General features: G+C 40.4%; 2 long non-coding RNA genes and 1 other non-coding gene across 3 annotated transcripts; all 3 read right to left on the reverse strand.

The window, feature by feature from the left end:
- Positions 1-11528: 11528 nt before the first annotated feature.
- trnak-uuu lies at positions 11529-11601 on the reverse strand. Its single transcript has one exon. It is a non-coding gene; the product is annotated as a tRNA-Lys (tRNA).
- Positions 11602-12650: 1049 nt separating this feature from the next.
- LOC120720264 lies at positions 12651-17936 on the reverse strand. Its single transcript, XR_005692849.1, has 2 exons — positions 17741-17936; positions 12651-12869 (listed from the first exon to the last, which is right to left on the reverse strand). It is a non-coding gene; the product is annotated as an uncharacterized LOC120720264 (long non-coding RNA).
- A 7402-nt stretch (positions 17937-25338) lies between these two features.
- On the reverse strand, positions 25339-26641 carry LOC120720263. The gene is made up of 2 exons (XR_005692848.1): positions 26510-26641; positions 25339-25557 (listed from the first exon to the last, which is right to left on the reverse strand). It is a non-coding gene; the product is annotated as an uncharacterized LOC120720263 (long non-coding RNA).
- Positions 26642-26648: the final 7 nt, after the last annotated feature.

Genomic DNA, 26648 nt, shown 5'->3' on the forward strand with positions numbered 1-26648 from the left:
TCTTTCTCTCTTACGGCGCCTAAGTTATGACCTCGGCTCCCCGTCTTTCTGCTCTTCTGAAAAGGTGGGGGTCTGTCTCGTCTATTATCTGCACAAGGTCCTCTTGCACACAACATTTTCTTCATGATTCAGCAGTTATGAAATGTCAAGAAACAGTGTAACACATTCAACAGTGTCGAGTAATACAGGTCCATCCAATAGATCTAATGAGTTTCACACTCTTAGTATGATGCAAACTAGAGCTGGGCGATATGGACCAAAATTCATATCTCGATATTGTTTAGCTGGATGGCGATATAAGATATATAGCTCGATATTTTTTAATCCCATAAAGTAAGAACAAAAAGAGAGTTCTTGGTCAAAGGTACTTGTCCCAGATGTCACCCATGTAACTTTTATTAAGATACAACTGTAGATGTACATGAAAAAATTGTCAAAACTAAATTGTCAGCATTTATTAAATAATAATGCTCCATTTTTTTTCTTTCATACATAACAAAAAGCTAAAATTGTAAACTAAATGTAAAATGTAAACTAAAAAAGATGCAGATCTAAATAACAAAGGCATCTTGCTCTTTAAAAAGTGCTTACACTGAATTAAAAGTTTTCTAAAGTGCTTCTTTGTGTGTATTGCTGAACAATCATCTGGTACTTTGCAAAAAACCAAACATGTAAACAGATTGAACGAAATTAACAAAATTACATTCTTTGGTCAGTGGGTCTTTGTGCAAATCTCCAATGACAATAACAATATAGAAAGAACACAAACAATTGGCAAGGCCAACAAACTGTACAGCTTACAGATTTTTGTGCCAGGAAAACTAATCTGTCAACATTATCAGGCTTCAACGATGCCCTGTGACAGGTTACAATGTTTCCACTGCAACTAAAAATCCTTTCAGAAGGGGAGCTGGTAGCTGGCGCACAAAGATATTTCTTGGCCAGGAGGCTCAGTGCTGGAAAGGCAACTTCATGTTCCTTCCACCATTTGAGAGGGTCAGCATCACTCTCTACACAAACTGACAACAGGTAGCTAGAAAATTCATTTTCGATGCTTCCCTTTTTGTGAAACCAGTGTTGGTGGCTGTGCTGCTGCTGGAAGAAGCTTGCCAGTGATCTCTTTTTTTTTAGCTGTGTGTCCTACTGCTGCTTCTTCTCGGTCTGCAGACTCAGGCACGGCTGGATCAGTCAGCTCAGACAAACACGTACCCTGATAGCTGAGCAGAGACTCTGCCTCCAAGATGAGTTTATGTTTTAGTGCATTAATCTTCTCACTAGGGATGTATTTCGCCCTGAACCGTGGATCCACAAAAGAAGCCAGTCCAACAGGTCACTGGTGGATGGATCTGCATATTTATTGTTGAGGTAATCCACAATGCGGGTCTTGATGGATTTACACAGCTTCACTATACTCCTCTCCAGGTGCCAGGAGACTAGTGTTAACAGGTGTAGCACAGGTCTGACATAGGACAGGGTCACATACTTTCTCTCCTGAAAGTGCATCAGTGAAGTCCTGACAGGGTTTGAGAGCTTTCTGAACTGCTTCCAGGACCTCTATGTCCTGCCAAGTAGGGACTAGAGGTCTGGCTTTCATGTCGACAGAGAGGACTTTAGAAAGTGCTCTTTCTGCTCCAGAACTCTCTCTATCATGAGAAGCCTTGATCCCCAGCGAGTTGTTGCCTCTGTGAGTAGCTGGTGACTTGGAAGACCCAGCTGTATTTGCACTTCAGCCAGCTCTCTTCTCTTCCTCCAGCTGTAGGAGAAGCTGCTGACGACTTTCTTACACAGAGAATAGCCCGGGTAATGCGGGCATCATCCATAGCATGTCCTGTGACACACAAAATACAAACTTTTAAAATCACTTTAATTGTTATGTTAAGATGCAAATCACTCAGGCAAATTAACATCCATCTCAGATTGTATAGAATGTGATGCATAAGAACTTAACAATATTTGCAAAATGTGTCGTGTATTGTATAACCTAGAAATGGTTCTAGTTAAACTATCTTGGTAAAATCACCAGATCACCAAATGATTAGAACATGTTTTTTTTTGTTTTTTTTACACCTTTTAATCTCACTATGGATTTAAAAATGTATCCCTGTCTTGTCTCAGCTGTGGTCCTCATTTTAGTTGTCACAACTCATCTCTACAAAGACAAATACACCCCAATACGTGTTATTGGATTTAAGAGGGATAGTTTATTTATTTATTCAAACTAACTTTCGATTCTAAGTGATAGAGTATATGCTGGCTAGGACTTATAAAAATATTTGTCTTGTGGTCCATAGGCATGTTTAGCTCTACAAGAGACTCTATACACTTTTCATTTATTAGCGTTTTTTTTTTTCCAAATCAACAAATTCAGTATTGCACTACCAATGGCCAGATGAAGCCTGTGACCAAAACACTGGATCCTCGACCACTTGTTCAGTTGAACGCCTTGACAATATTAGCCCCGTTGTCAGTTGTTATAGCAACCAGTCCCGTCGGGTTGAGCTTCCAGGTTTTGAGCACATCCTGCAGGGCTTCAGCTATATGCTCTCCGGTGTGGTCTTGAGGAAAGTAGCTGGTCTGGAGACAGGCAGTTTTCAGTTCCCAGTCTTCCATGAAATGTATAGTCACACTCATATATGGCTCGCATGTCCTGCTGGACCACATGTCGGTTGTCAGTGCGAAGTGAGACACTTTGGTGAGCTGGGCAGCGAGACTCTGTCTAACATCATATACATTTTTGGCAGTGCTTCTCTGGTGAAGTATCGGCTAGGTAACTGGTATCTTCGGTCAAGAGTTTTTAGCAGCTGTATAAAGCCCTCTTGTTCCACAGTTGAGATGGGGACCATGTCTTTAGCAATATGATAGGCCACTGCTTTAGTAATTTCCCCCCACTTCTCACTTTTTGTATCATATGGCCACAGCACGAGTATATGAGTGTTGTAAGGTGGTCTGTTTCACGGCAGAACCTCGGAAGACTTTGCGGTCTGGGCTACAGCACGCAATTTTCACACTCTTCATACTGCACTTCATGGCGCAGTTGTAAATGGTGGTAAAGATTAGTGGTGCTCGAACCTTTCGTTGCGACGCTTTTTTCGACATTCTCTACAGAATACATTATTCTGCTGCTCATCTGACACTTTGAACCCCGAACCATCTCCAAATAATTGAGCCATTGGTTTTCTTTTTTTTCCGACGAAAGCTCCTCTTCGCTAGCTCCTGTGTCCATCTTGTTGCCAACTGGAGGTGTAGCGATGGGGGAGGGGGTTGTGTCAGTGAGGGTGAGAGGCGGGGCAAACAAACCCAGACGAGAGAGAGAGGCAAAATAGCGGCTCCACAAGTGTAATTATAACGCAACATAGACTATATCGATATAAACGATATTGTCACAGCTTATGTCTTGTATAAAATATATCGATATTTAAAAAAACTCGATATATCGCCCAGCACTAATGCAAACTAATAAATTCGAACCCTCAGAATAAATTGCAGATACAACAGGTGGAAATTAGTTTATTCTGACAAGTTGTTGGTTCAGCTTCAGAGAGTGAGATGCTCAGTAGTTCAGGAGGGCTCAGAATAGAGCTGCAGGCAAGTCCTGCTGGTAGAAGGCCTAAACATGCTGGTGAGATTATGTCTTTAAGGCGATTTCATGCAATGTCTACCAGAAGGGGACCCTGGGACAGAGAATGGGTCTCTTTATGTGGATTGAGAGCACCTCTGTACCACCAAAATGAGCAAGAGGAGGTAGCTGGAAAGAGGGGGTCTCATGTTTTGTTTTTTTGTTTTTCTATAGGAAGCCCATAAAAAAGATGAGAAGCTCTTGGAGTTTCCTCTCAAGCTGAGTCACATCCAGGCTGCAGCCAGGGTCAGACATCACTTCATATTATTCACATATTAAATACTACAGTTGTCCACATACACCACTACATTTCTCCATCAACCTGTGTGGGTTAGATTTTATTTATTATACTCCTCTTTTCCATCATTTTATTACATCGCTACAGAATCTGAGTGAACACCGCCCCCTGCTGGTTTCTTTTCAGTCCTTTCATTTTGATACTTAAATTACACAGACACAAAATGAATGAAACCAAAGCAGAAAGTGAGGCTACATGGATTTGTTTTCCTTCCTTTGGTAGGATCTCATTGGAAACAGTGGATGCTGAGCTGCATTTGCTGACATCTCGCACACACTCAGTGGAGGAGAGCATCCAGAGAGACACAGAGCTGCTGCAGCAACTGGACAGCTTTCTGCAGTAACAACACATAGCAGTATTTTAGTTTTATATAATCTTTAAATAAGTGTGTAGTTTAAAAAAGTAATTTCGTGCCTATTCATGTTTGTTTTTTTTATGTTTGTCTCAGCATGCCACATCATCTCTCTGCTCACTCCGCGGCAGTCGGCAACAGCTAAAGGGGAAGGCAGCGAGCTGATCGACTTTTTCTGCGAGGACAGAGACACTTTCAGGCTGGACGACTGTTTCAGCATCTTCCACACCTTCTGCTCCAGGTTCACAAATGCTGTCAAGGTACAACTATGAATGCAAAATCCATTACACGAGCTGTACAACAATCCACACAAGATCCAGTAGGATGTGGTTAAAACTGTTGGTATACTTCAACTGATACATTAGTCTTCATCCCATATTTCATAACACTTCTGATTTACAGTGAAACATATTATTTTCTAAACCTTCTGTTTTATGTGATTGCCAACAATTTCACCAATTCAATTTCAATTTCATCAGGAAAATAACTTTCTTTCTCTTTTTGAAGGAGAACATGGAGAGGGAGGCGAAGGAGGCAGCTCGTCGTCAGCGGCTACAAGAGCTGGAGGAGAAGAAGAGGCACTCCTGGGCTGGAGGAGAAAAGGTAGGATGACGTACGCAGACACTGTAAAACAAAGTCAATCAAAGATGTCTAACGATGATCCACTCTCTGTTCCTGTTTATAGGTGGATGGAGTCTTTGGGCTGCGCTGCCACAGTGAGCTTGACATGTCCACTGCTTTGTCGCGGCATGACGAGGGCCGGACTGTTGATGGAGCTCCTGACCCCTAGGTCCCACCCTCGCTCACCAGTGAACAACTCCCACAGTCCTCTGGGACATGCTGTGAGCTTACGTCGTTCCCGAAAGTCTCCATCCTGCTCACCATCTATTGCTGCTGAGCAGGAACTATGCACTTTCCTGGAAAAGGCGACTTGATCGCAAAAACATTCAGCAAAGAGGCAAAGGGAGCAGTTTTCCATCTCCCTCAAGTCCAGGATTCCCAGTGTCCACTCAGACGGCACCACAAAACTCCTCATCACCTTCCAAAAGGAGTCCAAAAAACAAAACCATGCAACTGCCACTTACCTCAGCCAAATGCTACCCAGGCGTGTGCAAAATGCCACTAATCCTGCAAATGAACTTGCAGTCAAACCTACCTCTGACTCAAACCAGCAATCTGAACACAACAACAAAAGCAGCAGTGATCAACCTGGCATGGGTTTAAGCAGCCATTCAACACTTACAACAAGCAAACCAAAAGATGTTGAACTGGTTTTAACTCAGCAGACTGACTGCACTGATAAGAGCTTTCAGCAGAGCACCACTGCTACAGGAAACATGGTGGTGGTTTTAGACAAATGCATGTTGGTTCCTGAGCTAAAAGTGTTTGGCAGTGGCGACACCCTCACAAGTCATAGCGAAAACAGACATGTTGGTCTTCATCAAGATGATGTGACAATCACAGATTTGGAAGAAGAGAAAGGGGATGACTTGCAAGTTGATAAGGTGCAGAATAATGGCCAACTGATTGTAAATACAAAACAATCTGATGAGCAAGTCTGTGAGCTCAGCTCTTCTTCAACACCAAGAGAGGGCGATGAGGGGCAAGAGGATAAGGTGGTTGTATGGTGTGTGACGGGTGTGTGCGAGGCTACAAGTGACACACAAAGCACCTATGCAGAAACTGAAAAAGATCAGCATAAGGGTGACAACCAAGGAGGAAACAAACTAACTTCCTCTGCTTTAGCCAATGACATGCCTTCAGAACCTCAACCGGCCAATGAAAAACCAGTGCCTGTACCCATCAGCAGCCAACCAGTGCCTGTCCCCCGCTGTGATGACACATCACTGCTTGTTTCTTCCTCTGTGTGGCGCCTGAAAGAACCTCCAACACCTAATGTAGTGCCTGCTCTCACAGCAGATGCTTCTGAGAAAGATAAAGAACTGGAGGAAGAGGAAGAAGTGTCCACCAACAGGAACAGTGATGGAGTGACCGTCTCAAAACAATCAACAGAAGAGAAAAGCAAAAACAACATGGCATCTAAAGACTCAACCAGTAAAACTGCAAAAGCAGCTTCTTCCACCAAAGTAAAAGCAGAACCAGCAACTCCATCTAAACTACCCAGCAAGAGCCTTCCTACGTCTAAAGTCCAAACTAATGGGAAGAAACCTACCCCAAACACTATCTCTGCATCTGGCAAATCCAAATCTATCCGGACCCTCACAACCTCCGAGAACAAGGACATGAGGAGGGTTGTGCCAATATCCAGGACCAACAGAAGTCCATCCAGAATCAAACATACAGAGAAGAATCGAGGCTCCTCCAGCACCGCAGTGCCCACCAGTCTGACTCCCTCAAAACGAAGCAGTGCTTCCCCTCGACGAGTAGCGAGGCCTGCAAATGCTCCTTCATCCCGACAATCTGGGCTCCCCAAGACTTTGGATCCAAAGGACTCAAAGAACCAGAATGTTTCAGGTACTCAGCCATCTGCCCGAGAACAGAACAAGGACTTTCAAGGAAAGATGTCCAGCCAAAAGCCCTTAATGAAACCTAAAGCCCAGCACTCTCTCAGGGTGGAAGAAGTGGAGCAGGAGGCAGCGTCAGTGCTCCTGCCACTCCTTTGCGCAAAGCCACTAGCTCTTCATCATCTGTGTTTCCGGGTTTTGCACGGAGCACAGCCTCTTCTTCTTTCAGACGTACTCACACCAACCTTGCTGTTCCTGCTGCTTCCCACTCCCCCAACATTGAGTCAGACCCCTCCCCCAAACCTTCTTCCAAGACCTCCTCCCCTGTTACCCCATCCAGCACCTCCTTGCCTATTACACGATCAAGATCACTAAGAGTCCATGCGTCAGCAAGATCCTCAGATGTCCAAAAACTCTCCCCCTCCTCACAGAGGAAGTCTCAGAGCGTCAAATCATCTCCTCGTGCATCGCGCCACGACTTGCTGGCTCCCCCTAAAGGCCACAGACGGAATGACAGTGACAGTGACAAGTCCGCTCATTCTCAGGACTCGGTCTTGCCCACAAGGCCGCGCTGGAGATAAACTCTTGGTTGTTTTGTTTTGAGGATTTTTTCCTAATCACTCCTCCTTCAGGAAAGTCAGGAGATACACTCCATTATGAAATGTAGATACCTTTTAAAATGTTCAAGTTTAATTTGAGTAACAAAGGAAGATACAATGAGATTGTCTCGTATGGATTTAAATCTTGTTTGTTACCTTGTTTGTTTGTTATTATAAGGTTTAAGTGCAGCGGAGCTGAAAAGTTCACTACGTTTTCTTTGTACTATATTGTCCTTGTAATGTACTTTAAACAACCACAGAGGGGAAAAACAACTTGTTTTCAAGGTATATTTGTATTCTTTCTAAATCTATTAATTGAGAGTACATTCCAAGATTAATGACAATAATGACCTCTCCTCACGACCTCAGGAAAGCCGATGTCTCATCAGAAATCACAGACCTTTTTGTTTTGGTCAGAGTGAAGCTCTGAGATCTCTGGATGAGTCGGGAAATGACTACAGCCTGTGACGTGATTGCTAACAAGCTTTCAGTCAAAACCACACTAACACTAGCAGTTCTGAATAATTTGGTGGCCGTAGCCATGACTTGATCTCTCCTATTAGGCCTACAGACACTTGAGTCAGTCTGTCCGTTAATCCACAGACTAAAGGCTCCTACTATGAGAGTAAGGGGTACGCCGTATTGTATGAAAGAAACTATTACAACCAACATACAAACTGCAAATTTAAACACTGAATTGAAAGGAGGAGCTAAAAAACGGAGTGAATAAAATCTAATTTCATTTTATTTGTACTCCCTTTGAGTTATTCCTGTGGTACTTTTTTCCTTTTTGAAAGAAATATCTGCAGCTATAAAGATGTACATCTTTGGAGTATCCTGAAAATTCTGCAGTTTTTAAAGGTCATGTGACTGAATGCCTTTTCGATTCACAAGCACCTTTAACTGCACGAACCGTGCTGCAGAATCTCTTTAATCCAGGCTGGACTTATATAGAAATAATAATATTACTACAATACTAATTGTGTTTTTATAAAGCCTGACATAACTAATCTTTGAGAGCGGTGGTGTCTTTTTTTAAAAACATGATCAGTTTAAACAAGGAGATATTTATAACTCTGATTAAAAACAGACACTTTCTGACTGACTTGGAAAATTCAAGTTGTGTTTTCATATGAGGACATTTTTATGTTTATCTGTCTTTATTTATGTATGTATGTAATGTTTCCCTACTAATTAATAAAGCATTGTTCCTCAGTCACTCTGTGCACTTCATTCAAAGACTGTATTGCACTTTTTCCTGCCAGAAGACAATGTTTTAATTGAAATAGACTGAAATATCTCGCTTCAAGTGGATGAATGTCTGGAAACATTCACTTTAAAACCAAGCACATTTGAAACTATATACACATTTCCTATTCTTACAGCTGCATTTTGTATCTAATCTTGAGCAGAACGTCTGTGTGTCTGCACCTCTCATTAATTCTGGTCTTGTATCATATTTAAAACAGAGAAACTAAAGCAGTCGAGACCATCATCAATCTCAAAATCATCCATTTTTATAGTTCTTAGAGTTCAAGAAACAAGCACAAATGTGTTTTTGCTTCTAGGTTTTCTGTAGTGATGTAACAACGCTGAAGCTAAAGTAACTGTAGTGATTTGTGTAGAGGAAAACGTCTCTGTGGTAACATCACTGCCAACGTGTTCATCTTGAATGTGTTATTAGACTTAAAAAAAAACCTTTACAAGTATCTTTGATTTCTTTAAACACTGTAATAAGAATTGTGCTTTCAGGCGTTACTGCTGTTCTCTGAATATTTGTCAAGTCTAAAACCTTCTCTGTAACCCCTACAGATGGCTGTGTGTAGAAAATCCCAGTAGTTTCTGAAATACTCAGAGCAGCCTGTGTAATACCAACAACCAAACCTGTTAAACTTCTTTTCCATATCTACGTCCATAAATGCGTGGAGCTACTGCTATGTGATTGGCTAATTAAATATTTGCATTGGTGAGCAGTTGTACAGGTTTACCTAATATAATCTTTCATTATCTCGTTTACAAACCCATCAATCTACATCATGTGTGTCAAACCCGAGGCCTGCGGGCCACATCTGGCCCAACGTATATTTATATCCGGCCCGCGAGATCATTTCTATATAGATTCAGAGTCGACTGCAGAGGTGCCCATTGTGTCCCAGTCAAACAGTCCTCAGCAGTTATTAGGTAAGATGACATCTTTCTGTAGTTCATTATTCTAACAAGCAAAAAGTATTAAAGTGATGTTTACGTTGTGTATTTCAGACAGTGAGATGCAGAAACTGCAGGCCACAGGAGAAATGTAGTTTTCTGTAGTATACACTGGGATGTCATGCTTGGAGAAAACTCTCCTGAGTTTCTCTGATACACCGGCTACATAGGGGATGACAATGTTGTTGCGTCTGTCTTTCTTATCCTCCCTCGCTGGTGTCTGATCTTCTTTTCTGTGCCTCTTTGCTGACTTTAAGAACGCCCATTTAGGATAGCCGCACGTTTTGAGTGCTTCCTTTACATGTGTGTGTTCCTTCTTTTTTCTTTCAGGCTTAGAGGGAGCACGACATCCCAGTGTATTTCAGACCCAGCAACACGCTCAGACAAAAACTGGTTCACCCGAAAGACAAAACGCCAAAACACAAACTTAACAATGTGGTGTATGCTGTACAGTGCAGCAAGGAATGCCCAGACCTCTACATTGGAGAGACCAAACAGCCACTTCACAAGTGCATGGCACAACACAGAAGAGCCACCTCCACAGGACAAGACTCAGCAGTCCATCTGCATCTTAAGGATAAAGGACACTCTTTCAAGGATGCCAATGTTCACATTTTGGACAGAGAGGACAGATGGTTTGAAAGAGGAGTGAAAGAAGCCATCTATGTCCACTGTGAGCGACCATCTTTGAACAGAGGCGGTGGTTTACGACACCAACTCTCTGCCATCTATAATCCAGTTTTGAGATCCCTTCCCAGACGCCTTAACGCCCACTCACATCCTGGGCCATCTGACCTCAGGAATTCGCATGATAAGGTGGGGCCAGGTTTCACAATGAACACACCCAAAACTCTGGCTGATTGGGACCCACACCCAGTTTCACACCTTGGCTCAGGCGATTAGAGGATCATCAGGGGGTCCTTTTGTCCCTCTGTGGGGGGATACCCCCACTAGGTTTATATCTGGGACTCTCCACCATTTGACCTTAGAACTGAAGAAGCTTCTCGGATGGGAGGTGAAACGTCTTCAAGCAACTTAAAGAAGTCCAGACGCTTTTCTTTGCAAGCTCCTTTGACTACGATGACCTGGATGACTGAGAACTTTCTCAGACACGTGAGCTTGAGTAGAAATACGGTTGCTGATCGGGTTTGTGAGATGACCACTGATTTAAGAACACAGTTGTGTGAAAGAAGCAAATACTTTATAGCATACTGTCTTGAGGTGGATAAAAGTACAGACATGATGGACATTACACAGCTGGCCATCTTCATCCGTGAAGTGAACTCCAATATGCCCGTTTCAGAGGAAATATTGGACATTAAATCGATGCACGGTACAACGACAGGAAAAGACATGTTTGAAAACTTATGACGGTTATTAGAAGTTATTCTTTATTCTAAGTGTATTTATTCTGAAACAATATTCCTGTCTGTTTTTATTCATATTTATGTTCTAAAAACATTGTTTTAGTGTTTTCAATAAATGCTTACCCTGTTTGGCACCTCTGATCTACAGCAGCTGCATCCTTCACAGCCTTTGTGATACTGACTCTCCCTGGTGACCAGAAACAAGAGTCCTTCACCAGTCCTGTAAACCAATTGCAAATAATTTTGGATCCACCTCCACCAGAAAATCAACAACTGCAAATCATAGCATACTGGGGGGAAAGCAAAAAGAAGTCAACTAGTACTGCATTGCCAGTGGCACATATTCAGACTTCAGTGGCAAAAGCATCATTTTCCATTTTAATTCATCAACTAATACAACATGCATGTGTTTAGACAGATTTGAAAGAAACAACAAGGCATGTTTAGTCCAGCAGGAAGCTGAAAGGGCATTACAGTTTTCAAAGACCTGACACGGTGCTTTGACAACTTGGCAATCATGTCAAATATTTGTCACTATAAGAATTTCTCCCCTACATTACACAAGATAAGATAAGACTTTATTAATCTCTCGGGTGGGTTCCTCTGCGAAATTCAGTAAAGATTGATGCCTAAACAGGGACTTGAACCCTGGACCCTTAGATTAAAAGTCTGATGCTCTAGTGACTGAGCTATCCAGGCTCAATAATTGCTTATTAATGTAATAGTCTGACTCTGCAATGTATAAGCAGCCATAGTCAGCAAAGTTATAATGAAAGTAACAAACAACTCATGTTTTGATGAAACTGCAAACCCTCCTGGTCAATAATCACATAAGCTGTACATGCAGGAAGCAAAGGCTGATAAAGGAGCAGGCACAACATTCAGACAAATCCAAGACATAATGAAATGAACCACAATAACAGTGTATGCATAAATCAGGTGTCAGTGAACACGTAACGATCACAGCTCTTTAGAACCACAGCCAATTTTTCCCCAAATAAATGTGTAGATTTTAGCTAAATATATATTATAGAATCAACACCATGGACATTTCAGATTTCACACAGGTGGTTGGTTGTTACACTCTGGAAATGTGAGTGTTATGGACCCTCTGTGTGTGCGTGGGGTTAAAATGATGCCACCTTAAAATGAAACTGAGAATAATTAACACGAAAATGTTGTATCGAAAGGGGAAAAAATGAAACTGAAAAAAAGGTGAATTGAAACCGTAAAATGTGCGAATAAATTTTATTTTCTATTATTAACTAAGTTTTGAAACCTACATCTTTGTGTTTTTTTTGCTTACATCTTTTTTTTTCCAATTTCAGTTTGCTGGCAATGTTGCTGTACGAATGAGTATTACGGCCACATTAAGAGAAACTATTGTAGATAAGATTGAAAATAAAGTTTCAATTTTGAGATTAAAATCGTAATTCAATTGAGAAAAAAGTCCAGATGTGGAGATTACAGTTGTTTCAAGACAAACTGCAACAGTTGCTGTACCCTCTGAGTTAATGTAATTGTGCTTCAGGATCCGTTTAGTCTCCATGCAGGAAATGATTTCTCTTTCACAAACACAGTGTGGTGATCAGCAATAGGTGAAAAGATGGTGTGGAAAGCTGCATCTCATCAAAAAAAACACACCAAATGAAATCGAGGGTTACAGCATGAGGAAGGAAGTAATGAAGTACAAATACTTTGTTACTGTAATGATGTCACCGTTCACTGAGGACTCACGCGCAGGACTCTTCACTTTGAGGAGAAATAGTTTATTACAGCAGGTATGTGTACAGACAGTGCAGGGAATTGTGCTATATACAAGTGTGACGGGGTCCAGGCTCCAGGAAATCCAAGGTGGGGAGGACAGGGAAAGCTTCTCTTCACTCACTCACTGCTCGCTATAGCCACTCTCCAATCATTCAAAACGAAGGATCTGCTCCGGGAAAACAGGGCCACGTCCAGAGGAACTAAACACAGAGTGTACACATTAGAATGAAGGCACAGAAATAGCAAGAGTCTAATGCTAAGAGACCTTTAGGAGACCTTCATCACTTTAGGTTTAACACCTTTAAGGGGAGTTATTATTTTGTCACTGCGAGCCTCAAATCAAACTGCTTTGAGATTAAACAGTAACACATGGAATTCATTCCTGTTGGTGTATTAATCACCAGCAATATCACAGAAAAAGAAATAAAAGTGGCAAAACTATGTGTCATAGTCAGGGCTTCAAGTGTTTCCTTTTTCTTGCTTTTGGCCCAACGACTGATTGTAAAGCTCACATGTAAGTCTTCATGTTTTTAAATCAGATATTGGTTCTGTACATGTGACATTATGTTTTTTCATATCCTGAAACGTGCTGCTAAACAAACTGAGGCAGACTAACTGTGCTATTTAAAGGTTGCAGGTTAGTGCAGGATAAACACACTGTAAACCCGAATGTTCAAAGTAATTAAATAGATTAAGTAGTGTATACTCAAAGTCTTTAAAAAGTTCTGTTAACTTAAATATGTCAAGTTCGTGTAACATGTTCTTCTTTTTGAGTAGATGAAACTAATAATTTTTGATTGAAATGAACTATTTCTATATTAAGTAAGCATCACTTAAGATCATAACTTAAGCACAACGTAACACAGTTAAGTTAGGACATATAAGAATGGTAAAGTCCTGTTATTTTTGTTGTTTCAAGTAGGTAGGATTTAATAATAAACTTAATTTATGTAGCACATGCTAAAATACAATAAAATCTCAAAGTGTTTCACCAAATAAGTAAAATCAAATTGTCTTAAACGCATTAGTAGAAGACAAAATGTATTTATTTTAATATTCATTGTCTTATCAATGTATTTTTTTTAAAGTGTTGAGCAGCTGCAGGAATCAATTTTTATTCCGAGTTAATAGCTGATTCACCCTCCGAAGCGAAAGGCGGCGCTAATGAGCATTATACACTGATCGTTTTCCGCTATACGAAACACAGAAAAAGTAAAGGTATATGGGCGGGAAACGGCACCAAAGAGGCAACACGGACGACTGGAGAAAGTTGGACCTAATGGCAGCAACTAGCATCACTGGACTTACAGTAAGTTTTCAATGTTGATATTAGTTTATTGTTAAAATACGAATATTTAGTTGTATTTTGGGTGCGTGTCGAAAAGAATAGCAGAAATGTCAGGTCCGTGTTTTTTATGTGCTTTGCTGCTCTCAAAGAAGAAGAAACTTTGCGCTTGCAGAGCTAGCATTAAGTTGTTGTAATGAGGGTCGCAGACTGTTTAAAAAGTTAGATAGTACTTGTTCTAGAGGGTGGCGCCCGGTCGCCTAGTATGAAACAAAGTGTTTTAATCTCTCTAAATTTTGAAACCCCCTCTCATGACTCAGAATAGTTGGGTCCAAACAAGCCCGTGTTCCCTGCAGTTACACAGCGGAGATACCTGTCTGCAGTGAGAGTGCTTTCAAGCCGTTTTCTTGTTAGAAATGCTATATTTTAAACTATATGTGCGAATAAGTGGTGCAGGTGTATTAGGCGTTTGAGCGATGGTCTCCATAGGTGTTTTTTATATATATTACATATAACATTGTAATATTTGCTTGATGGCTTTAGTATATTGACTAGAGATGCATTCACACTTTGGGGATTAAATGAAAAGATCATTAACAGAGAAAAATTATGAATGGAAGTATTTATAATTTGTCACCATTTGGATGCTTTTTAATTGTTCATCAGTTTATGCCTTTGGATCTCTCTATTCCAGCTTCAAGAATTAAGACAGAGTCAAGGAAGAGAACTGGGGATGTGATAAAGACACCAGGTAATTCATTTTGTTTGTGAATTCTTCTACCAATCACCTCTCTCGCTCTCTCTCGAGTTGTCTTAAAATATGTTAAACTAACTACTAAACCAACTTTACTTATGCTATTTTCCACCTATAGATTCTTATATAAAACAAACTTTTTGAGGAAAACAGGTTGCCATTTTAAAGCAGTGTTAGCTATAGTCCATGACCATGTCTTTGTGAGATAATAGTAATTCACTTATTGTTATTATTTATCACTTATTAATATAACTTAACTGTTATATTAAGTTGTAAGTATAAGGAGTTTCCACATTTCCCCTGCGCAGACAAACCATAGTGATGTCCTGCCCACCAGTGAAGGAGCTCTTGAACCTCTGGCCTGCTCTAAAAATGGAGTCTGGGGTAATATGGATCAGCTCTCCTTAAAATGAAAATTGTAATTCTTACTCATGTTGCAGCTTTTTGCTGCTTTATAAAGGTGTGCGAGATTCTTCAAATTGAACTGTATTGTCCTTCTGCTGTAGTTGTATGCAGAGTTTCAGCAGATTACAAATCAGAACCTGTCCAATACATTCTACGCTGAACTTGACCGCCATCTTTCTCGACTGATGACCTTATTCAGACAGAAGGCATCAAAAACTGGGAAGACAGCAGATGCCCTGGCTGAAATTCTAAGAATTCACGATGAACAGGTAATAATAGATTGTTACACATTTCATAGGTTGAACCAGTGGAACATTGGACAGGTTCAATGATTTAAATGAGCTTTTTGAATTTTGCTATTAGTCCACTTTGTGTTTGCTATTTGTTTGACTGTATTAAAGATGTGAACAGGTTATTTGTGGACATATGTTCTGATTTGACTGTTGTTGTTCAGTAAACTCACCAGTATATAAAATTCTGTTTTTATCTGGCAATAGGAAATCCATGATATCCACACCAAGCACACTACCGTTCTCCACGCCCTTCCTGTCTATCTGCGTGAGGATGTCTCTGGATTTTTCAGAACCTGCACTGTGAGTGTCCTTAAGTATCTAACAGATACTACTGTGTATATAAACAGTGCATCAAATTACAAACATGTATTTTGATGCACTGTTTGGACTTACCTTTGTTTAGTCTACCCATATGGTTTCCTTGTGTGGTCTTTTCTGTCTCCTCACTACGAATGAACTGAATTGGTGTTTTGTTGAAAGTGATAAGATGTTTAGTAAAACATTTTCCTGTGTATTTCCTTTAGCTTAGTTTCAGTCTATCTCACACCACTTGATTCTCTGGTGAATTAGCTGATTTATGTGTGCAGAACATGGATCTTCTGTTTTTCACCTCTTACAGTGAGACCCAGGTCTCCCTTGTAAAAGAGGTATTGGATCTCAACGGGAGTTGGTAAAATGAGAAATTATATGTCGTCTGTTATATTTCTTGGGTTAGATTGTGATTAGTATCTCTTTTTTATTCATTCAGGACGAATCTGATGAGTTGGAACTTGATGGTGTTGAAGTGGCCCTCTTCACTGTCATCAGTGACCATGACATGACAAGTCCAGTACACTACCAACCTGTGAAAATCTCTGTCGTCATTGAAAGTGATGCCGTGTTCAGTCTCCCCAGATTTGGTGAAGCCTTCTGGTAATGTTTGGACTGATCTATGCACTTCACCTCAGCTACCCCAGAGTTTGTTCTCATTAACATAATGCAAAGCAACACTAATGTTTTGTATGTTTTAATGTTTTTCGTAATACTATTTCTAAAACATTGTGGGCTGCGCAAGATGACCTAAATTTCACTGTTTGATACTGGTTAATGTAAAACAAATAGCATTGTAATTCACTCAAATTGCTGCCCTGTTGCCTTATTCAGATATTAGCCAGAGAGCCAAAAGCACATTTTGATATTATTTATTATTATTTGGCATTATTTTTTATTACTCTGACAGTTTTCCTGACTAAACAATTTTTGGTCTACTTATTTTAATTTATAAATGTTTTTGTTAATTATTTTTAATTTATTTAATTTTTTAAAGAAAATGTATTTAATTTCAACATAAATTAAAGAGAATTAAAGCTAAAAGGGAGCAGGCAAGATACTGTTCAATGACAGATGTTTATGACTTTTGCATATTAAGTTACCGATACTCAGTGTAATTGAGGCAATCAATTGCCTCAAAAATTTTAAGTTTTGGGTCACATGTTTTTAAGTATCAAGTAGTCAACATATTTGACTAACGTGTACTTAAAATAATGACAACACAAACTAATAAACATTTGAGTTTTGTTAACATAAAATGTTGTGGTTGTGTACTCGTTTTTATAAGTTCTGTGAACTTATTCCTTTGAATTTATAAACTTGAAATTTTAAGTCATATTAACTGCAAATATTTGAGTTGACCGTTCTCAAAAGATACAAGTACCATGTAATCCAAACTTTTATGTTCTGGAAAAATTTGACTTTTGAGTTGATCAACTCAAAAAAATTGAGGCAATCGATTGCCTCAATTTTTTTGAGTTCTGGTAACTTATTCGGGTTTAAAGTGCAGGTTAGTTTGCTGCACTGTGATGGATTTAAGTGCAGAACAGTGTGTGACTGCTGCACAGTGGCTGTGGTTTCATGCTCAGTTTGATTACATCAAGTGTAGCAGAGATGAATTTGAAGTTAAGATTCACTGAATTTCACCTTCATACCAGCTGAATAGTGTCTAATAAAAAGAGCATAAACAGTTTACTGTCAGTGTAGAGGATGGAAATCAGTTCAACTAATGAAACATCTGCTGACATCTGGTTGAATTCACTTGTGTAAATCCACAAAGAGCAGCAGGTCAGCTGATCACAGCCTGTACATTCAGAAAATCTACTGGAGCTCTCAGCAGTAATTATACTGAGTCGTGAATGTTTTCCCCACACTGAGCCGTTGCAACTGATTTTAGGGTTCCTCCACCTGCTGAATCCACTTTAACCCCTGACTGCCCATTTTACTGTTTAGAGACAAAGTCACCTTCTACAATGTAGGCAACAAAAAATAGAGCCTTTTCCTAGTGTAAGTCCAGAAACTCACCTCAGACATGTTGTTCTTTTCCTCACTCCACTGCAATCCTGGAGAAACGCCCCTCTCTGTAGCTTTGCTTCAGCATTAATAGTGAGTGAGTCCTGCTCCCGTGTCATTCCCTCCATGTCTCGCCTCGACCTTCATGATCCCTGCTATAAATCAAGTTTTCATTCAAATCAAACAAACATGTACTGAGTCAGCTTTTTGGCTCCAACCTCTTTACACCGGCTGCTCGGCCTTGACAGCACAAGGTCCTGGACCACGTTTACACGTCTTCATAAGTTAACAGATGTGAAGTATTTTCACATACGGCCCTTAAAAGCTTCTGTTAAAACGTTCCACAAAACTTGGTTTAATCAATGTGTGATGTTAAACTGAACCATCAGCTGATGGAAATGTTTATTATTAAACTCCTCGCCTTCATCTGTTTGAAGTTTAACAGGTAACACGTCCTTCACTCAGAACATCCTGAAAAGCAGATGCAACAGATGCTGCTGCCTTGGTTTGAAAGACACCTGCATGCATACTTGGAAAATCCATCTGTACATGTCAGTAAGTGTCTCACATTATCATTATCTGCAACAATATTCACCCATATCAGCCAAATCAGCCTCAAACTGTTTGTCAGTTCCACTAATCAAAACTCTGTTTCTGGGGAAAAGTCGTCTTGCTGGTTAATAACAAAGAAATAAACTGTTGGTAGATCCACTTTTTACAACGAGTCATCCATCAATAAAAATCTAACTCAGTTCCAAAACAACAAATTCAACATTCATATAAAAAATCCAACCCTGCAGGGATCAAACATCTGATCAAACACCAGGGTTGGACACAGACTTTCTAATCTGACATCACAAAGTTATTCTGAAGCTGTAAATCTAATTAAAAACTCCCCAAAAACTACTAAGAGAAAACCCTTAAAAGGTCAGTGATAGAAGAAAAATCCTTTACATGTAAAATCAACAGAGGTTCTGATAAACAGACTAATAAATGAAGAATAACTGAACAGTTTCTGTGTCATGAGTAAAATTTTCAGTGAGTATGAATCATCTCCAGGAAGTAAAAAGGGTTGGAGCTCAGCATCAGTCAGAAGAGGAAGATGAGGTGATGAAGAAGAGAGCGTTCAGTGGAAAAAGGCCAGTGAGTTCATGTAAATGCTGCTTCTGCTGTAAGACAGACGTAAAAATGCATAAATGCTCCATGATTCTCATTTCTATCCATCGTCTTGAACACTGACTATAAATGTGTTCACTTCATTATTGTGTGATTTGGTTTCTTCACGTGTCTCCTTCAGTGCAAATAAAGGACTGTTAGAGTGTGTGCTGTGTGTTTGTCTGAAGCATGACAATCCTTTCCAACAAGTATTTCCAGCTGTTTGTCTCCACTCTGCACTTTAGTCTTTCTTCCTGTCATGTCTGTGTTTGTCCACCAGGTGTCTCCCTCAGCTCATTTTCTCCAAATCAGAAGCTTCAGATTTGTGGAGACGCTCTGCCTGACAGACACAGCTCAGGGCAAGAAACATGTCTATCCTCCACAATATACAGACCTGTGTTATTTAGTTCAACGTCCCGAACCTTTTTGTGTGTCAAACCGACCGGCTATTAAGGTGTTGTTGATAAATACAAACAAAATAAACCAGTATCGGTACAAAAAAATGTTTTCTTCTCTTGCTGCCTGGTCCTGTCTGGGGCCCCGGGGGTTGGGGAACACTGATTTGGTTGTTTATATTTAAATGTATAAATAGTGAGTGTGATCAAGCTTTCATCTCAAAAAAGACATTAAATGTCATCCTTGTAGATAAATAATAATAATACTAAATAATAATGGATAATATAATATCAAAACCTCAAGGATTAATTTTTTGTTCATTTTAAAAGTTCAAACACCTCAAAGACATTAGTTTACAGTCATATATGATCAAGAAAATCAACAATCTCTTCACATTTCAGAAACTGGAAGCAGCTTAAATGTGACGAAAAATTAATGATAAAACCATCAATTCTCTAATCAGTGACTAACGGATGAATCACTGCGCTCCAATATATTGTTGCATTTGACAACCCACTAACAGCAACTACAGAATAAAACCACTAACCAGACTGATGACAGAATTTCAAAACATGCTGAATATGAAGAGTAGTATCATTTAAACTCACATGATTATCAGCCATAAGAAACAAATTCAGATTTATAGATGTAAGGTATATAAATGTAAGTACAGTTTGAAATCAGTGCAATATTATTTCACACATCAATGGACCAACTGAACTTCTCAGCTGCTAAAATGTAAGCCTCATTTAGAAACTACACAAGTACATATAATGGTCAGGGATCAACATGAACCTGTTTCTCTTATTGACTTTAATCAACTCTGCAGTGGATCCAAGTCCAAGATAAGTCCAGCATAGAGCGGCTGAGTGAATGTTGGTCTGGACTCTGTGGAGGAGAGTCATGGTTTCAGAGACGCTGAGAAAGACAGAATACCTGCTCTGTGATCCAGGTACACTCCTACTCTGGAGGACGGAGGACCTGAGAGGACAGTTTGGGCATTCTTGTGAAGAAATATATAACTGTTTGTGTCACAATATAATGCCCAAGATTTGTTATGTATCCAATACACCTCATATAGGCTCCCTGCTCTGCTGATATCTTGTATGCGACTGCTACACAACTTCTCCCCCTCTCCACGTCACACCTCAGTAACACGTCCAGTCAGACTTTCTTTCTACTCAGGACCTGAGAATAATCAGTGAATCTGTCTGGATGATCAGAATAAGACTGTTGTTGTTCATTCTGGTTTACTTTTCTGTCCCTCAGATAATAACAGAGTGTGTTTGCTGTGTTGGATCCAGTTGATTTCATTGTGAATATTTTAAGAATCCAGCTACTGGTCTTTGGCTCTGGTGGTGACAGTAAAACATCCACTTCAGTGACTGTCAGTGCAGATGTCTGTCCATTCCTCTCTCAGAAATGTCCTGTAGTTTATCTCTGGTCTCTGACACAGCTGCTGTCACATCCTCAAAGTAGCTCAGAGGACGAATATGATGCTGGATGAGTGTGTTAGACTCACTGAGTGCTGAGCAGTGAGGGGTAGTTGTGTAGAAACTGGTTGTGAACCTTGTGTGTGAGAGCTGCTCCAGCTCGCCGTCTTTCCTCTTCAGCTCAGCGATCTCCTGCTCCAGCTTCTCCTGAAGCTCTTTGACTCGACTCACTTCAGTTTCCTGCTGGGATCTGACCTGCTGCTTCACATCAGAGCTTCTTTTCTGGAGGAGACGGATCAGCTCAGTGAACATCTTCTCACTGTCCTCCACTGCTTTATCAGCAGAGCCATTGATGGCCTCCACCTCCTGTTGAAGCAGCTTCACATCTTTCTCTCGCTCCTGGATTCTCTGCTGGATGTTTAGTCGTCTCACCTCGAGCTCCTTCTGCTTCTCAGTCCTTTCTGCTGCAGCTGGGACTGTTTCATGGCCTTTATGTTCATCCATTGTGCAGAGATAACAGATACTCTGCTGATCAGTACGACAGAAAATCTTCATCACCTCATCATGACGAGAGCAGATGTTCTCCTGGAGCTTCTTGGAGGGGGCCACCAGCTTGTTTTTTCAAAGGCAGGAGACTCAAAATGAAGCTGAATGTGTTTCTCACAGTAGGAGATCAGACACACCAAACAGGACTTGATGGCTTTCAGCTTCCTCCCAGTGCAGACATCACAGGCCACATCTTCAGGTCCAGCATAGCAGTGATCAGCTGGAGCAGCTTGGAGTCCAGTCTTCTTCAGCTGCTCCACTAAAGCTGCTAACATGGTGTTTTCTCCAGGACAGGCCTCGGTGTGAAAGTCTTCCTGCACTGAGGGCAGCTGTGGATTCCCTTCCTGTCCTCTTCATCCCAGAAACTTTAATACAGTTCCTGCAGTAGCTGTGTCCACAGGCTGTAGTCACCGGATCCTTCAGTAGATCCAAACAGATGGAACAAGAGAAGGTTTCTCGGTCCAGCTGAACTCCTTTCTGTGCCATTTCTCCTCTCAGTGTCAGTGACTGTGTGAGTTTCTCTTCCTTATAACTGAAACTAGTCTGAGCTCTGATCTCAACAACATGTTTCTGCAGTGAATGGAGCCTGTCAGCTCTTACACGTCACCACATGTTGGTTACACCCATCTTCAAAGTGCAGATCTGAAGGGGAGGGAACGAGGAAACACGTGGACAGAGAGGAGGTGCTGTGTTTAAGAGCAGGAAGAAGAGGGAGGGTTATCAGGCTGTGCTTCACTCCAGGAAGAGGAGCAGTTAGAGAGTGAAACTGTGTGTTTAACCCTTTTATTTACTGCTCACCTCAACGTTTAAACTTGTTAACACTTTCTTCTATATAAATAAATGAAAAGTCCAACATGAGTGAACTCTGGACATACATGTCTCATGGTTATAGTCACATGACCAGATTCTAAACTTGTAACTGTCAGAACAACAGAGGCTGCTGCATTAATTAAAGCATATATAAAGCAGTGTTCCTGCAAAAAATAAATATCTCAAAAAAAATCTTGCATTTTGTTTTGTTTTTGTATTATAATCACTGCCGCAACAGAAATAACCATGCTTTTTATATAAGAATACAAGTTTTTTCCTCTTTTTCCACCTGTTTGGTGTGTATTATAGACACACACCTGAGTGTACCAAATATAATCTTTCATTATCTCGTTTACAAACCCATCAATCTACATCATGTGTCAAACTCGAGGCCTGCGGGCCACATCTGGCCCAACGTACGTTTATATCCGGCCCACGAGATCATTTCTATATAGATTCAGAGTCGACTGCAGAGGTGCCCATTGTGTCCCAGTCAAACAGTGCTCAGCAGTTATTAGGTAAGATGACGTCTTTCTGTAGTTCATTATTCTAACAAGCAAAAAGTATTAAAGTGATGTTTACGTTGTGTATTTCAGACAGTGAGATGCAGAAACTGCAGGCCACAGGAGAAATGTTTTCTGTAGTTGTTCAGTATCTAGAGGATACGTGTCAAACTCGAGGCCCGTGGGCCACATCCAGCCCAGCATACATTTATGCCTGCAAGATCCTTTTTATATAGATTCATTCATTCATATTGTTATTCATGGCTCGGCAAAATGAAGCGCTAATGAGACAAAAGCTACAGATTCAATAATTCAGAGTGTCAATCAAGTCCAGTTTCTGTTCTGTGTCAGGGTCTGCGACCCATCTTTTTGATTTGTTTTATAGTTTTTTCTTCTCTCCCATGATAATGAACATATGTTAAGTTCTGGTGTTGATCATCATTTAGGTTTTAGCTGAGTTTCATCATGGTTTAGATTTTCTTCTACGGCCTTGTGTCTGTTCTTGTTCACAGCATTATGCGGTCTGTCTTTTACTTTCAGTATGCTTGTGTTTAAGTCTCCCTTGTTGGTTCGTCAAGCTTGCTGTGTGTGTGCGTGTTTTAGTGTCACTTTCCCTGTGGTGTCTGCTGTTTCCTCATGTGTTTCCACTTTCCCTAATCTCCTTTGTGTGTATTTAGTCTGTGTGCCTTCTTTCTTTGTCGGATCGTCTGTGTTACCTCCTTCCATGTAGTCACAGTTCTCATACAGAAAGTAGAAGAGCTAGTGTTAGGGTTAACTCTAACGGTAACCCAGATATTGGCAAATGTGAGCTTGAGTAGAAATACGGTTGCTGATCGGGTTTGTGAGATGACCACTGATTTAAGAACACAGTCGTGTGAAAGAAGCAAATACTTTATAGCTCACTGTCTAGCTGTGGATAAAAGTACAGACATGATGGACATTACACAGCTGGCCATCTTCATCCGTGAAGTGAACTCCAATATGCCCGTTTCAGAGGAAATTGGACATTAAATCGATGCAACACGACAGGAAAAGACATGTTTGAAAACTTATGACGGTTATTAGAAGTTATTCTTTATTTCTGAAACAATATTCCTGTCTGTTTTTATTCATATTTATGTTCAAAAAACATTGTTTTAGTGTTTTCAATAAATGCTTACCCTGTTTGGCACCTCTGATCTACAGCAGCTGCATCCTTCACAGCCTTTGTGATACGGACTCTCCCTGGTGACCAGAAACAAGAGTCCTTCACCAGTCCTGTAAACCAATTGCAAATAATTTTGGATCCACCTCCACCAGAAAATCAACAACTGCAAATCATAGCATACTGGGGGGAAAGCAAAAAGAAGTCAACTAGTACTGCATTGCCAGTGGCACATATTCAGACTTCAGTGGCAAAAGCACCATTTTCCATTTTAATTCATCAACTAATACAACATGCATGTGTTTAGACAGATTTGAAAGAAACAACAAGGCATGTTTAGTCCAGCGGGAAGCTGAAAGGGCATTACAGTTTTCAAAGACCTGACACGGTGCTTTGACAACTTGGCAATCATGTCAAATATTTGTCACTATAAGAATTTCTCCCCTACATTACACAAGATAAGATAAAACTTTATTAATCTCTCGGGTGGGTTCCTCTGCGAAATTCAGTAAAGGCACCCAAACAGGGACTTGAACCCTGGACCCTTAAAAGTCTGATGCTCTAGCGACTGAGCTATCCAGGGTCAATAATTGCGTATTAATGTAATAGTCTGACTCTGCAATGTATAAGCAGCCATAGTCAGCAAAGTTATAATGAAAGCAACAAACAACTCGTGTTTTGATGAAACTGCAAACCCTCCTAGTCAATAATCACATAAGCTGTACATGCAGGAAACAAAGGCTGATAAAGGAGCAGGCACAACATTCAGACAAATCCAAGACATAATGAAATGAACCACAATAACTGTGTATGCATAAATCAGGTGTCAGTGAACACGTAACCATCACAGATCTTTAGAACCACAGCCAATTTTTCCCCAAATAAATGTGTAGATTTTAGCTAAATATATATAGAATCAACACCATGGGCATTTCAGATTTCACACAGGTGGTTGGTTGTTACACTCTGGAAATGTGAGTGTTATGGACCCTCTGTGTGTGTGGGGGGTTAAAATGATGCCACCTTAAAATGAAACTGAGAATAATTAACACGAAAATGTTGTATCGAAAGGGGAAAAAATGAAACTGAAAAAAAGGTGAATTGAAACCGTAAAGTGCGAATAAATTTTTTTTCTATTATTAACTAAGTTTTGAAACCTACATCTTTGTGTTTTTTTTGCTTACATCTTTTTTTCCAATTTCAGTTTGCTGGCAATGTTGCTGTACGAATGAGTATTACGGCCACATTAAGAGAAACTATTATAGATAACATTGAAAATAAAGTTTCAATTTTGAGATTAAAATCGTAATTCAATTGAGAAAAAAGTCCAATGTGGAGATTACAGTTGTTTCAAGACAAACTGCAACAGTTGCTGTACCCTCTGAGTTAATGTAATTGTGCTTCAGGATCCGTTTAGTCTCCATGCAGGAAATGATTTCTCTTTCACAAAACACAGTGTGGTGATCAGCAATAGGTGAAAAGATGGTGTGGAAAGCTGCATCTCATCAAAAAAACACACCAAATGAAATCGAGGGTTACAGCATGAGGAAGGAAGTAATGAAGTACAAATACTTTGTTACTGTAATGATGTCACCGTTCACTGAGGACTCACACGCAGGACTCTTCACTTTGAGGAGAAATAGTTTATTACAGCAGGTATGTGTACAGACAGTGCAGGGAATTGTGCTATATACAAGTGTGACGGGGTCCAGGCTCCAGGAAATCCAAGGTGGGGAGGACAGGGAAAGCTTCTCTTCGCTCACTCACTGCTCGCTATAGCCACTCTCCAATCATTCAAAACTAAGGATCTGCTCCGGGAAAACAGGGCCACGTCCAGAGGAACTAAACACAGAGTGTACACATTAGAATGAAGGCACAGAAATAGCAAGAGTCTAATGCTAAGAGACCTTTAGGAGACCTTCATTACTTTAGGTTTAACACCTTTAAGGGGAGTTATTATTTTGTCACTGCGAGCCTCAAATCAAACTGCTTTGAGATTAAACAGTAACACATGGAATTCATTCCTGTTGGTGTATTAATCACCAGCAATATCACAGAAAAAGAAATAAAAGTGGCAAAACTATGTGTCATAGTCAGGGCTTCAAGTGTTTCCTTTTTCTTGCTTTTGGCCCAACGACTGATTGTAAAGCTCACATGTAAGTCTTCATGTTTTTAAATCAGATATTGGTTCTGTACATGTGACATTATGTTTTTTCATATCCTGAAACGTGCTGCTAAACAAACTGAGGCAGACTAACTGTGCTATTTAAAGGTTGCAGGTTAGTGCAGGATAAACAGGTTAGTTTGCTGCAGAACAGTGTGTGACTGCTGCACAGTGGCTGTGGTTTCATGCTCAGAGTTTGGTTACATCAAGTGTAGCAGAGATGAATTTGAAGTTAAGATTCACTGAATTTCACCTTCATACCAGCTGAATAGTGTCTAATAAAAAGCATAAACAGTTTACTGTCAGTGTAGAGGATGGAAATCAGTTCAACTAATGAAACATCTGCTGACATCTGGTTGAATTCACTTGTGTAAATCCACAAAGAGCAGCAGGTCAGCTGATCACAGCCTGTACATTCAGAAAATCTACTGGAGCTCTCAGCAGTAATTATACTGAGTCGTGAATGTTTTCCCCACACTGAGCTGTTGCAACTGATTTTAGGGTTCCTCCACCTGCTGAATCCACTTTAACCCCTGACTGCCCATTTTACTGTTTAGAGACAAAGTCACCTTCTACAATGTAGGCAACAAAAAATAGAGCCTTTTTCCTAGTGTAAGTCCAGAAACTCACCTCAGACATGTTGTTCTTTTCCTCACTCCACCGCAATCCTGGAGAAACGCCCCTCTCTGTAGCTTTGCTTCAGCATTTAATAGTGAGTGAGTCCTGCTCCCGTGTCATTCCCTCCATGTCTCGCCTCGACCTTCATGAT

The sequence above is a fragment of the Simochromis diagramma genome, unplaced genomic scaffold (genome assembly GCF_900408965.1).
Source record: "Simochromis diagramma unplaced genomic scaffold, fSimDia1.1 OVJJ01000143.1, whole genome shotgun sequence".
In the NCBI taxonomy this organism is placed as follows: domain Eukaryota; kingdom Metazoa; phylum Chordata; class Actinopteri; order Cichliformes; family Cichlidae; genus Simochromis; species Simochromis diagramma.